Source organism: Bolinopsis microptera, chromosome 10, assembly GCF_026151205.1.
Source record: "Bolinopsis microptera isolate Bmic1 chromosome 10, MBARI_Bmic_1.0, whole genome shotgun sequence".
In the NCBI taxonomy this organism is placed as follows: Eukaryota; Metazoa; Ctenophora; class Tentaculata; order Lobata; family Bolinopsidae; genus Bolinopsis; species Bolinopsis microptera.
In genome coordinates this window covers 8,564,634-8,579,866 of record NC_087081.1, presented here as the reverse complement: position 1 = coordinate 8,579,866, position 15,233 = coordinate 8,564,634, and the positions used below count along the sequence as shown (strand labels likewise).

The 15,233-nt window shown below is 35.7% G+C and overlaps 1 long non-coding RNA gene across 1 annotated transcript; it reads left to right on the top strand.

Moving 5' to 3' along the window:
• The first annotated feature begins 7,750 nt into the window (after window positions 1-7,750).
• LOC134821706 (uncharacterized) lies at window positions 7,751-8,314 on the top strand. Its single transcript, XR_010161033.1, has 2 exons — window positions 7,751-7,882; window positions 8,072-8,314. It is a non-coding gene; the product is annotated as an uncharacterized LOC134821706 (long non-coding RNA).
• Window positions 8,315-15,233: the final 6,919 nt, after the last annotated feature.

Here is a 15,233-nt window from a genome sequence, read left to right as displayed (position 1 = left end):
TATTACTCTTCCTATTTCTATTTCAGATACTGCTGCTGTGTCTCTGCTCATAGACCAGCTCGTGGGTAGTGTAGAGGAGATTGAGGTTGTTAGTTGTGATGGACGCTTTATTTGGTTCATTCCGTTCTTTTAGAGTACATTGAGACGTTTATGTTGTGGTTTATACTACACTCTGTTTATTGCTACCTGTGTCGAATTCCTTAATATGACCCGTGATAGTATAACATAAATTATTGATGCCATAACATAAATTATTGATGCCAGTTCAGTTCTATTGCTATTTGCTACATATTAAATGTTTGATGATATTTTTATCGAGTTGGACTTTATACGTCTATGATGCAACTATCGGCTAACTATGTTAATAGGGAATTTGTAATATAGTAACATGTGAGACTAAAAAATGTAAAAGAATACGGAAAGAATAGTACATTATGATACATATACCTGATATGAGGACAACAACATTCTTTTATTTTCTAGAATCTTGTACCAGTGGTTCATATTATTTTTACTGTTTATACTTTATTTTATACACTAAAACTCTTCATATTTCCTGAAACTCACGACTAATCCACATGTACACGTTTACATGTAAAGCTCCCAACAAATAGTAGCATCATGATCAGTATACTCTTGTATACACAGAGACATTTTTACTATTGACAACTATAAATTTGCCATTTTGAAAGAATGTAACCCCAGGGGATTAAATAGGGAGGAATTTAGGTATATTGAGAAGTATAGAACTAATTGCTTGGGTTTAAATAGATGCAAAGTTGAAAGATAAGGTTCTTGGTTCTTAGTTTTTATTTCTTCTTTTTTGAAGATTCATTTTTGAAGCTATATTTTTTGTGCAGTTCATCTCCATTTACCTTGTGTATTTTATTTAGTTTATTTAGGTTATTTGATTCTCGATTGTTTGAGGCATTTTAGATCTTCGTATATATAGTACTAATAAATCTAACCAACTTAATCCCTTTGTAGCTAATGATGTAATTTAACGAAGTATACACTACATTTGCGTGTTTCACTGTCTAGCCCACCAACCATAAGATACTCTTGTTGAAGTGGTGTTAATTAACGAACTTCATCAGATCTTGTAGGTCTAAGTTATACTGCTGATACTATTATTATATAGAGACTATATTCAGGACTATAGAGACTATATTCAGGACTATAGAGACTATATTCAGGACTATAGAGACTATATTCAGGACTATAGAGACTATATTCAGGACTATAGAGACTATATTCAGGACTATAGAGGATATATTCACGACTATAGAGACTATATTCAGGACTATAGAGACTATATTCATGACTATAGAGACTGTATTCAGGACTATAGAGACTATATTCACGACTATAGAGACTATATTCAGGACTATAGAGACTATTCACGACTATAGAGACTATATTCAGGACTTTAGAGACTATAGAGACTATATTCAGGACTGTAAAGACTATATTCAGGACTATAGAGACTATATTCAGGACTATAGAGACTATATTCAGGACTATAGAGACTATATTCAGGACTATAGAGACTATATTCAGGACTATAGAGACTATATTCAGGACTATAGAGAATATATTCACGACTATAGAGACTATATTCAGGACTATAGAGACTATATTCATGACTATAGAGACTGTATTCAGGACTATAGAGACTATATTCACGACTATAGAGACTATATTCAGGACTATAGTTGTGCGATAGCTATTTTAGTTTAAATACATATTATTATTTAAGAATTGGATTATATTGAAATTTAGAATAACTTTAATCTTAATATGTAATCACGTTCTAATCCTAATGAAGTAATTGCTCAGTAGTATTTATATAGTTTATATGTTGTTTGTTGTAAATTATCATGAGTCATCTTCACGTCTCAAATTGTACCGTTTAGATTCCATAGTTTCAGCACCTCAAATCATATAAGTTCTCATTTCCCAGCAAATAGTTTCATACCTGTCATTAAGTTCTGTAGACGCATTTCACTTCAACCAATAAGCTTCACTCAATTAATTAGCGATCCTATCAGGCCTATTTCATTTATTCACGTGACACACCATCCCATTTATAATCTTCCGCTTTAGTTCACCTTGTTGAAAGAGTTTGTCACCATTATAATGCATTAGTCTGATTACTCCTAAACTCATTCCTCTTTCATGTCACATGACCATTCCTCACAAGTTTTAGATTCACGAGTCATGATACAGTTTTGAAGATTTAATTCTGTGGATTACCATTTCTAATAAGTTTATATTTTTCATTCTCTTCCGCAAAACTCCTTATTTAAAGTCTTTTATTTTGTAAAACCTACCACTAAGTCGAGCAGCTAGGTACACTAAGTGTGTGCTACATTTTGGTGCTGCGACCAGGATTTTCGTTTGACCTGGTTAGCTGCTAGACTTCATTCCCTGTTGGATTTCGAAATAACACAGAATCACGAATTACTTGTGTTTACTTCTTTGGATTTCAGATTAATCTAGAATCTCGAATCACTTTTATTTATTTCTTTCATTTAATATTACGCTTAAACCCTAGAATTCAACTGAATAACTTCTGTATCGAATTTATCGAAGAGTTCCTGTTTGAGCCAAGAAAGCAATATTATGGGTGACTTAGGCGAGCAATTGAATGCTTTGAATGAGGATCAGAAGCAAGCTGTTCGAGCGTATGCTACTACACATGCTACTACTGCAGTAGAGACTGCGAAGCTTGACTTTAGGGCTGGAGTTGCAGGGAGTCGTAGGCCGAATACCTTCGATCCATCTATCACTACCATCCAAGCTTACTTTGACATGTATGAGCCCTTTAGATATATAATGTGCATGAACGGACAACAGGCTGTTAGCACTTTCTTAACCTACCTTGATGCTAAGTCCCTTAACTTACTAGTGCATAAGGAACTAACCACTGAGGACGATTGGGATACTTTCAAAGCAGATGTAATTAAAGCACTTAGTACTCCTAGTGTAGCAGTCAAGGCCAGATTTGAAATCAAGAAAGCCACACAGTTTCATGATGAGACAGTTGCGCAATTTGGTCAAAGGTTACTAGAATTGGGCAAAGTTGGGTACAATGCAAACCAACTTGCTGCCAGAGATTCGGTTTTAAAGGACGCCTTATCTGCAGGAGTTCTAAGAGATGATCTGAGTATGATTCTTATCAACCTCTGTGATAAGACATTTCAGGAACTACTGGCTGAGGCAGTTAAACTGGACTCATCATACCAAGCTAGGCAAGCGATCAAAGCTCATGATAAGGTAGAAGTATCAGTAATGAAAACCGAATTAGATGCTACAGGAAAGTTTGATCAGGAATATTTCCAAGTTCCTGTTATGTACACGAGTAGAGGAAGACCACAACAAAATAACTGGCGTGACTCAAGAAGCTATGACAATGTGCAATGTTATAATTGTCAAAAATATGGACATTTTGCAAGTAGCTGCCATTCTCGAAACAACACATTCATTCCAAACCAGATGGTTGAGGGATCACGAGGCTTATCTTATGAGAACTCCTCCATGCGGCCTTATAGATGTTTCATTTGTGGCCAGAATGGACTCTATGCTAGAAATTGCGGGTTCCAGGATGTAGATGATAGTAGCAGTCCTTATCAATATGGGCAGCCAACGAATCTAAACTCACAAAACTTCAGTAGGTCTGATGATTAAAGACAACGTTCAGTTCAGCGTGGATATTATCAACCCTGTGCACCAAGATAACCACCTTTTCAGAATACAGCGGAGGGTCCTCAAAGAGAAAATAGGTCACTTCAAGATAGAACACAGCAGTCTAATAATATAGCACTTGAACACCAGCAGTTTAGGGAGCAAGAACATTCTAGAAGGCATGGCTCACAGAATTTAGGAAGCAGACTGGCAGAAGGACAGGAGCAGTACAATGATCAATGGTCGCCAAACGATCTAGGGAATACCGAGAGGAGTGTAGATTGTGGTACCGTCCCGGAGGATGACATTGAAAGGCAAACAATAAATCTTTGTAAAGGTCGCGTGTATCTGAATGTAGACATTAATTCCGTTGGAGTTAAGGCTCTTATTGACACAGGATCCAGCTTGAATCTGATTGGAGAAAAGCTAGTCGAAAAAATTGGACTTAGCAAGCTAGTTACAGAAGGAACTTTCAAATTAGTTGGAGTCACTGGAGCACCACTGAAAACTTCGGGAATTTTACACAATGTACCAGTAATAGTTAAAAATGCCGTGTTAGAATGCGATTTCATAGTGACAAACATGATGAACGAAGCATGCATTCTGGGTCAATCATTCCTTTCACAGCACCACATTATCATTGATTTTGACTCCAAAACGGTGAAAAACAGCATGTTTGTAGCTTAGCTGGCCTTCTAGAAGGAACACCCAGTAACGACACTCTACAAGTTAGTATCAAGCAAGACACTGTAGTAACTGGATTAGATGTTTCGGAGTGTGCCGTAAATGATAATGCAACGTTTGACCACATAAAACCACCTGCTGTTTCTCCTAATACTATACACATCGAAGTGCATTTAGAAATTATCGAGAGTAAAGTGAAGAAAATATCATGTTACATTAAAAACTCGGAACATGTAGATCGCGAGAAGGTTGCATCAACTGTTCATCAGGAAGAAGTAGGTCCAGAATATCAAAACATGACCAAATCCACACCACCGGTATGCATTAGAGTGCAAAGTGTCACCGTAAATATGTGTATGTTTGCAACTCATCAAGCTTATAATATAATGCAAGAAGATCAGGAAGATAATACGAGGACTGCAAATGATCTAGAGCAGCAGCATGAAACTTGCACCAAAACGACCAGATTGAGTGAAGATGAACCTATGATGTCACCTAATGTTAATGAGTATGATCTTAATCAGGCTCTTTAACCAAGTCACGGATACGTTTTACGGTCGACAGTGAGAAGAACAGATCAGCCATCGCTTCTGGTGTACGGAATAATACAGCACATTTGTACGAAAAATATTATTCCGTAGTAGTGTATTTGGTATTCATGCAGGAGTTGAGTCTTCGTCATATACTTATTGATGAATCAACCGAAGAGTTGCAATAAGTAATTTACATATTATTAAGGGGGCAAACCCCAAATCTGTCCAGACCTAACGACCTCATAGGCAGTTCAGTGACCTTCTAGCGCACCGTTTCCACCCAAAAAAAATTCATTTTGAGAATTCCCATTTTTGTAATCGACCATTTCCTGGTTAAGAGTGCAATTTTCGGAAAAAATTATTTTGTGGTTGAGACGCTATAAGTTAATCATTTCTTGCGGTATCGGATTGAAATTTTGCTCGCCCTTTATCCACATCTATTTCAATGTGTGTATAAAATCTTGATATCGTATCTAAAAAGGCTGGTGTGTTATGAATTTTTAAAGTCAAAAAGCCAAAATTGTCCTTTTCAGGCTTATTTTAACAAAAAGTCAGTCAGGGAAGATCGGATTGATTTGATGCTTGACATCAAATTGTTCTCTGAATTCTGGCGCAGTTTTTGATGCCCTCAAAAATGTTTTTACTCATTCCCCTTCAGATCTATTGGACCTCAAAGCCAAACAACAAATTTAGGCACATTTTTCGTTTTTAATATATACCGATTTTTCTAAAATTTTGATAGGAATTTGCTAGTGACTTTTTGAAGGGTGCAAAATAACCGCAACTAGCACATTTATATATGAGTTATGAACCACAAAACACCCTAAAATGCTTCCCTTTGAAGTTATGGGAGAAAATGTGATTTTTTGGCTTTGCAGATGAAAAATCACATTTTCTCCCATAACTTCAAAGGGAAGCATTTTAGGGTGTTTTGTGGTTCATAACTCATATATAAATGTGCTAGTTGCGGTTATTTTGCACCCTTCAAAAAGTCACTAGCACATTCCTATCAAAATTTTAGAAAAATCGGTATATATTAAAAACGAAAAATGTGCCTAAATTTGTTGTTTGGCTTTGAGGTCCAATAGATCTGAAGGGGAATGAGTAAAAACATTTTTGAGGGCATCAAAAACTGCGCCAGAATTCAGAGAACAATTTGATGTCAAGCATCAAATCAATCCGATCTTCCCTGACTGACTTTTTGTTAAAATAAGCCTGAAAAGGACAATTTTGGCTTTTTGACTTTAAAAATTCATAACACACCAGCCTTTTTAGATACGATATCAAGATTTTATACACACATTGAAATAGATGTGAATAAAGGGCGAGCAAAATTTCAATCCGATACCGCAAGAAATGATTAACTTATAGCGTCTCAACCACAAAATAATTTTTTCCGAAAATTGCACTCTTAACCAGGAAATGGTCGATTACAAAAATGGGAATTCTCAAAATGAATTTTTTTTGGGTGGAAACGGTGCGCTAGAAGGTCACTGAACTGCCTATGAGGTCATTAGGTCTGGACGGCACAAACCACTGTTTTGGTGTATGCCCCCTTAAAGTGCAAGTGAGGGTAATAGAATTTCAATTGTAGTACAGTTGATTTTCTTATACGGCAGAGGTGGCTGGTGAGGGCGTCATGAATATAGTTTCAAGAGCTCAGAAGTAAGCAACTTGTCAGCTAATAGTACAGTGAATTGAGGCAATCGAATCACTTCACAAAGTTAGATAAGTTCAGTACACATTGAGTTTCCGCAACAGAAGTTTAAGTAGTAATATAAAGCCCCCTTTGACCCACCTAAAAATTCGAGGATTTTCAATACTTGTAAAAATTTCAAAGATTTTCGACACTTGTAAAAATTTCAAGGATTTTCGACACTTGTAAAAATTTCGAGGATTTTCGACACTTGTAAAAATTTCACGGATTTTCGACACTTGTAAAAATTTCGAGGATTTTCGATACTTGATAACCGTTTTACGAACTCTATTGCTGAACCAATCACTCCTTTTTGACTATTATCTGTAGATCTAAAGAGTAACTCTCTATGATTAGAGTCTGAAGATCCATAAAACAGTCAGTTCTTTTCAACTATTGTCTGCAGTTCCATAAAACTTTGTCAGCCTCTATTGAATAGATCTAGAATAGAGAAAACAGTCAACCCTCTCTGGATATAATTGTTAACAGTGCAAACGGTCTCTCCCCGAGTGAAGTTATTGTATGAACCATGAAGATTAATTAACAGCGTACGAAGTTTTTCATTTAGATAGAGCAGATGATTGAACCAAGCGGTGAGCTTGTAAAATTCAATAGCTCATTGTTCATCCAACTTGATATCCACCAAATGGAAGCTAAATTCTGCACTTCTTTGATCTAAAAACTATTACGTCCCTGCCCTACCAACTACCAACTAGACTTTCACGCATTCATCACAAACTCGTTCCTTTATTCAGTCCTTCGATGAAAGTACCGTTTACTGATACAGGTGCACAATAAACTCATTGTTCAATTACTAGCTCATTGTCTACCGCATGAAAGATAAATTCTTAGCTTCTTTGATCTAAAAAATTACCACACCCTGCGCTACCAACTACCAACTAGACTTTCATACATTCATCACAAACTCGTTCCTTTATTCAGTTCTTAGATGAAAGTACCGTTTACTGATACAGGTGCACAATAAACTCATTGTTCAATTACTAGCTCATTGTCTACCGCATGAAAGATAAATTCTTAGCTTCTTTGATCTAAAACCAGTTCACTAGTTCTCTTTTGTCTGTGGCTTTGTTCCAAGAGATTATATAAAGAAGAAACGCACACAAATTATTCACATTTTGTTTATCTCTGCTGGTTGGAGGGTATTGTGGCAACATCTGGCGGGTACACGACTTTAAAGGTTTTTGAAGTTCAGAAACTAGCACCCCCCTCAAAGAAAAAGCGACCAGTTTCCAAACCTGGGACTAGTAAGGGGAAAACCATGGTGAGTAACTTATTGTTTTCTGGACTAGTTTTTATTATGACTTTCATTGTAACATTGCATATATGTATATTAATATACATAAGTAATATTATCATATTGACTTTTATTCAGAATGAGTTGACTTCATTATAATTCAACTAAGATATACCTATTTCAAATAATAATCTTAAACTCCGTTACATATTTCAGGACCTCAACCAGTTTCTGGAGCTGGATTTCTAACTCAACTACACGTCACTACAAACCCTTCTGCTGCAGCACCCTGAAATCTACATGAAGCACTCTCCTTATTCCGGCATAAACTGTACCCCTCATGTACTGTACCCCTCATAAACTGTACCCTTCCGACATAAACTGTACCCTTCCGACATAAACTGTACCCTTCATGACCATGTCACACTATTCGAATTATCATTTTATTCAAAAAACAAACTATAGTATTTTCGATTTTACAATTATAATAAAATCTACAAATCTACAAATGAGTGAAGCTGTTGGGATTAAAAGTAAACGAATTGTTCAGCATTGTTACTACAGTTCACGCACTAAAAGTGTTGACGACTGCTAGCTTTGAACTGATAGATTCTGTTTTACAATTATAATAAAATCTACAAATCTACAAATGAGTGAGGCTGTTGGGATTAAAAGTAAACGAATTGTTCCACATTGTTACTACAGTTCACGCACTAAAAGTGCTAACGGCTGCTAGCTTTGAACTGATAGATTCTGTTTTACAAATATAATAAAATCTACAAATCTACAAATGAGTGAGGCTGTTGGGATTAAAAGTAAACGAATTGTTCAGCATTGTTACTACAGTTCACGCACTAAAAGTGTTGACGACTGCTAGCTTTGAACTGATAGATTCTGTTTTACAATTATAATAAAATCTACAAATCTACAAATGAGTGAGGCTGTTGGGATTGAAAGTAAACGAATTGTTCAGCATTGTTACTACAGTTCACGCACTAAAAGTGTTGACGGCTGCTAGCTTTGAACTGATAGATTCTGTTTTACAAATATAATAAAATCTACAAATCTACAAATGAGTGAGGCTGTTGGGATTGAAAGTAAACGAATTGTTCAGCATTGTTACTACAGTTCACGCACTAAAAGTGCTAACGGCAGCTAGCTTTGAACTGATAGATTCTGTTTTACAAATATAATAAAATCTACAAATCTACAAATGAGTGAGGCTGTTGGGATTAAAAGTAAACGAATTGTTCAGCATTGTTTCTACAGTTCACGCACTAAAAGTGCTGACAGCTGCTAGCTTTGAACTGATAGATTCTGTTTTACAAATATAATAAAATCTACAAATCTACAAATGAGTGAGGCTGTTGGGATTGAAAGTAAACGAATTGTTCAGCATTGTTACTACAGTTCACGCACTAAAAGTGTTGACGACTGCTAGCTTTGAACTGATAGATTCTGTTTTACAATTATAATAAAATCTACAAATCTACAAATGAGTGAGGCTGTTGGGATTAAAAGTAAACGAATTGTTCCGCATTGTTACTACAGTTCACGCACTAAAAGTGCTAACGGCTGCTAGCTTTGAACTGATGGATTCTGTTTTACAAATATAATAAAATCTACAAATCTACAAATGAGTGAAGCTGTTGGGATTAAAAGTAAACTCATTGTTTAGCATTGTTACTACAGTTCACGCACTAAAAGTGCTAACGGCTGCTAGCTTTGAACTGATAGATTCTGTTTTACAATTATGATAAATCTACAAATGAATGCGGCTGTTGGGATTAAAATTAAACGAATTATTCAGCAAGGTTACTACAGTTCACGCACTAAAAGTGGTGACTGTGGTTAGCTTTGAACTGGTAGATTCTGTTTTACAATTATAATAAATCTACAAATGAATGTGGCTGTTGGGATTTAAAGTAAACGAATCGTTCAGCATTGTTACTACAGTTCACGCACTAAAAGTGGTGACTGTGGTTAGCTTTGAACTGGTAGATTCTGTTGTACAATTATAATAAATCTACAAATCTACAAATGAATGCAGCTGTTGGGATTAAAATTAAACGAATTATTCAGCAAGGTTGTTACTACAGTTCACGTACTAAAAGTGGTGACTGTGGTTAGCTTTGAACTGGTAGATTCTGTTTTACAATTATAATAAATCTACAATTGACTGTGGCTAGTGGGATCAAAATTGAATCTTCAGAGTTGCTTTCCAATTGGACAGCCCTGGCGCATGGCGATTAGCAACTTTGTACTGTAGCGAGAGGCTATGGATTTAACTGCTCATTATTCATGCGGCAATTTCGTATTGCTAGTAGAAGCGCCACTACCAGTGAGAGTAGTTATTTGATTTAATGAAAAGGTTGCAAAGTGAGTGTTCTCACTAAAATAAAGGTCTATTAGAAGAGGATTCTCTTCAAACGAAATAACTAGTATTAATGAAGAATAAAAACCATGTAAAAATATAAAAATTGAACCTTTAGAGTTGCTTTCCTATCGGATAGCCTTGTTGCATTCCCCTGAATATCTTACTGTGACTTTTAATACTTTCAACACTACTATATAACAAATAATTTAAGTCTCTAACGATGTATCAAATGAAGTTTTCAAGCCTAATTCGTGTGTTTCCCTTCATATAATAAGTCTAGTAACACAATACAATACCCGTCCAACTTTAAAATTTTCACCTTAGTGACTTCATAATTTTATCAGAAATCTTATTACACATTTTGCGACTATCTTTTTATGCTATCTATTTTTAAAATGGTTTTAACCACACTTATTTTTCTTTTACTTTTTTATTTTTGGGGAAAATTTGCCTTCCACAGCTGGTCGTTACTTTATTTCTCTATAATTCTTATAACTTTTAAACTTTGATCAGCTGCGGGGGTGAATTTGCGTCAAGGTTCTGTAATATGAACCAGTTTTCACAGAAAAAAGACCGTCCGTAGGTGGTTAATAACCACATCCTTCACGAGGTGACCCCGTTCTCTGCATTTTATTTTACTATACTTTTTGACTTATATTTCTATTTTCCAATGCAGAGGTTACTAAATACGGCGGATCGATTAAGGGTTTCCCACTCTATTTAAGAAAGTCTTGTAGTCACTCTACTAGAAGCTATTGTAAATCGTTTACACTTTACTCTCTTATAGATACCATGTCTGTCACTGTAAAACAAGCATTTAATGGATTAGCGACAGAGATAACTGTTAAACACCAACTTAGAAACCTGATTCCTGAAGTTGGATTAGATCAGCTACTGCACCTCTACGTCAAAAAATATTAGAAGCTGCAAAGCGAAAGCGTGGATGCTTCAAATACTACCTGTTCTGTGAAGCAGGTTTTCGGGTATGTTTTACAAATTTCTTCTTACAATGTCATAATACATGAGAGTCCTTACTTTTACTAAGTGAGGTGAATATTTTAAAGTTCATGCATTTCAGGCTAGCATGCGGTGTTTTTAGTTTAATAACGCAGTGCAATACCGATCCAACTTTAAAATATACACCTTAGTAACTTCATGATTTTATCAGAAAAACGTTGATAGCGATACGCAAAAGGTTGCGTTTTACACCAAGACCTCCGTGTGTTATCAGAACCAAAGTGTGGACAGTATTCTACAACAAAGTCGCACTAAAGTTCTCCACTCACTGGATGAATTTGAATCTAGAGGTAATTTTAAAATGACTCACGTGTTTTGTAATATAACGGAAATGAATGAAAGGATATTGAAACCAGGTTAAGATTAGGGTGTTGAACTATGCAGCTTCAGTTTTGGAGAGTAACCATATCTGGAAATATAGCCGCGTTTACGTTTAGATTAATTTGAAAAATATCTCGTTTCAACACCTCGTAGCTAACATTTCGATATACTAGTTTCATAACACGATTATCAAAGCATAGTCAAAAACCCTTTTTTTCAGGTTCTGGGTGGATATTTGAACACTGGAATGGTGTGACAATAAAAATTATTAGATACCAACCACTTTCTGGCGGGTCCTACATCCCAACACCAGCTCCTCTAAAAAACCGCAAATGTTTGTTGAACATAAGAAACAAAGATAACCTGTGCTTTCTTTATGCTGTGGCTGCTGCCTACAATACCCCCAAGAGAAAACGAACCCGTCCTGGATTTTACAAAGGAATAGTAAATCGATTTGATATGAGTGGTAAGTTATATTTTACTCTTTTAGTTTATAATTTGCTAAAAGATTAATCATATCTCTTTAAATGAGAACATTGAACTTACAATTTACTCCAGGTATCCAAGTTCCAGTCAAGCTCGAGAATATACCCAAGTTTGAATACCAGAACCATGTGAATGTAAACGTCTTCTCCTATTCTGAACATGAGGCGCCAACGTTCATAACACCCCTTCAACCATCATCTTATAAATTCGACAAAACGGTTAACTTACTACTAATTCACAAGGATTCTAAAAGCCATTACCTGCTCATCAAATCCTTACCTACACTCCTGAGACTCCTCACAAAACACCTCAAAACTAGACCCACCTGCAATCGATGTTACCGAGTTTTTGAATCGATTCTCACTTACATGAGACATTGTAACTACTGTCAGACAGGAGAACCGACAATAACAATGCCAGATGACCTAAAGCTGAAGTTCAAAAATTTTCATCGCAAACTAGAAAACCCTGTAACCATCTACGCAGATTTTGAAGCTTTCCAGGAAAATGTGACAGAAGAAATCTCAGATAAAACCAAACTAATCTGCGAGCAGAAACCTACAGGATTTGCCTATATGGTGGTATCCCCATTTCCCGAACTTTGTAAACGAGTGAAAGTTTACAGAGGACCTGATGCAAGTGATGTATTCGTTGATAGTCTACTTAATGAATGCTATCAGGCTGATAAAATTCTGAACATTGTAAAGCCTATGATATTTACGGCTGAAGACGAACGTTCCTACCGAGAAGCCTTAATCTGTCATATTTGTGAGAAACCTCTGGATTGGGGGACAGGGGAGGTTTGCCGTGATCACTGTCATGTCACAGGTTAATCAATTAATCACAGTTTCCATCAAAATGTTGTCACTTGGAAGTTCGTTGTAATAACCCTAGTTTTTATTTTTCCAGATCAACACTATTAATATTAAACTATTTTTTTTTTCAGGGTTGTTCAGAGGCGCGGCACACTCATCTTGTAACTTAGCTTTACAACTGAGAAAGAAGACTATTGTTTACTTTCACAACGCGAAAGGGTAAATTGTTGTTCAGATTTTATTTGTTTTTTAAAAGGTATTTCAATATCTAGATCTTAAATTAAACAATAAATTATTATCGCTTGCAGGTATGACAATCATTTTCTAATAAAGAGCTTGGCAGCAAGTCTAAGAATTAAAGACATTGATGTTTTGGGGCCAACAGCTGAGAAGTACACACAAATATCGACATCCCAGTTTGTCATCCATGACTCTATGAGCCATCTAATCGGAAGTTTGGATAACCTATGCGCTAGTCTCCTTCAACGAGGTGAGGATGGATTCACTTGGGTTCGACAAGAGTTTCCCGATGAGGAGAAATTTAAGTGTGCTCTAAGAAAACTGGTTTACCCCTACGATTACATCGATGGATTCTCAAGATTCGAAGAGAAGATACCTGATAGGAGTAAATTCTATAACAAACTCAATGAAAGCGAACTTTCTGTAGACGAATATAAACGTCTATTGAAAACTTGCAAAGTTTTTGGAATTGAAACATTGGGGGAACTACACGATCTATATCTTAAAATAGATGTACTCATTCTCTGCTGTGTCTTTGAAGATTACCGTCGGCTTGGTATGGAAATGTTTCGCTTAGACCCTGCGCACTATATCAGGTATGTACTATAGACAAGAAGGCTGTTGATCTTTAGCACTCAAATTTCTACCACTTCAGCTACTTACATTATATATGGTATAAACTTATCAACTGTAATTTCAATTTAACTTTACTTTCAGTAGCCCTAGCTATTCCTTTGATGCAATGCTCCACACAACAAACGTGGAGTTAGAACTGCTGCAAACTTCAGAAATGTACAGTTTCTTTGAGAGAGGTATATGAAATTACATAAACACTGAATTTTAAAATTCCTATGCTCAAATCTCCCAGCTAAAATTTCAAAACCATTTTCTCTCGAAACACATATCATTTTTATCAGGAATGAGAGGCGGCTGCAGCTCTATATTCAAGAGGCTGGCAACAGCAAACAACGAGACTGCAAACTTCAATTATGACCCAAGATGCGAAAAGTCCAGCATATTTTACACAGTGAGTTAATCTTGATTACTAGATTTTGAAAATGCGATTATTATTTATTTCTTACAAGACATTCCTTCATAATTAATATTTTTCAGGATTGTAATAACTTGTATGGTGCCTGTATGATGATGAAGCTCCCACACTCACAATTTCGCTGGTTGACAGAGAATGAACTAGAAAACTTTAATGTGCAAGACTTCGATGCTACTGGAGATTATGGGGTGGTATTGGAGGTAGTAAAATGAAATTTTCATTTTTAACAAATGATATAATTAGCTCGTTTCTTAATCGTAAATTAAAAGAGTTTTTATGATTCTTAAAATCCATAAACTTTAGGTTGATATTACATATCCTGATCACCTCTATGAAGACCATCGGGATTTCCCCTTAGCTCCAGAAAAAAGAGATATCACCAAAGAAATGCTGAGTGATGAAATGCGAAAGTTTCTGGAAAATAACGATATGAAGTTCACCACTCAAAATCGGTTGACTCAAACTTTCCTACCGAAGGAACGTTACGTTTGTCATATAAAAAACCTCAAGTTTTATCAGAGTCAAGGTTTGTTGATAACCAAAATTCGTCGGGGAATCAGCTTCTTTCAAAAAGCTTGGATGAAAGAATACATACTAAAAAATACGCTGAGGAGAATCCATGCACGGAGCAAGTTTGAAAAAGACTTTTTCAAACTACTGGTAAGAATAAAGTAAATTGAAAATTTTAGCGATTTAACAACTGTTGCAACAGCACAATCATTGGATTTCAGCTTCTGTACTCATTTATTTTACAGCAAATCAACTGAAGCAAAACACCATTTTCAGATTAACTCTATATTTGGCAAAACTTGCGAAAACGTGAGACGATATAGAACCTTCAAAATCGCAACAAGCGCAAAGCAAGCTAAAAAATATTTAGAGAGAGTGGAGTTTAAAAATTACATGACAGTATCCTCTAACCTAATAGTAATTGAGTTGGAGAAGATGGAGGTGCTGTTGAATAAACCTATCTACGCTGGAATGGTATTTAACATTAACTTTTTTCTTTTTCTAGATCACGTCGTTATTGTTAAGTTTGCTGCTGTGAGATCTAATTATTCGAGTTGATAT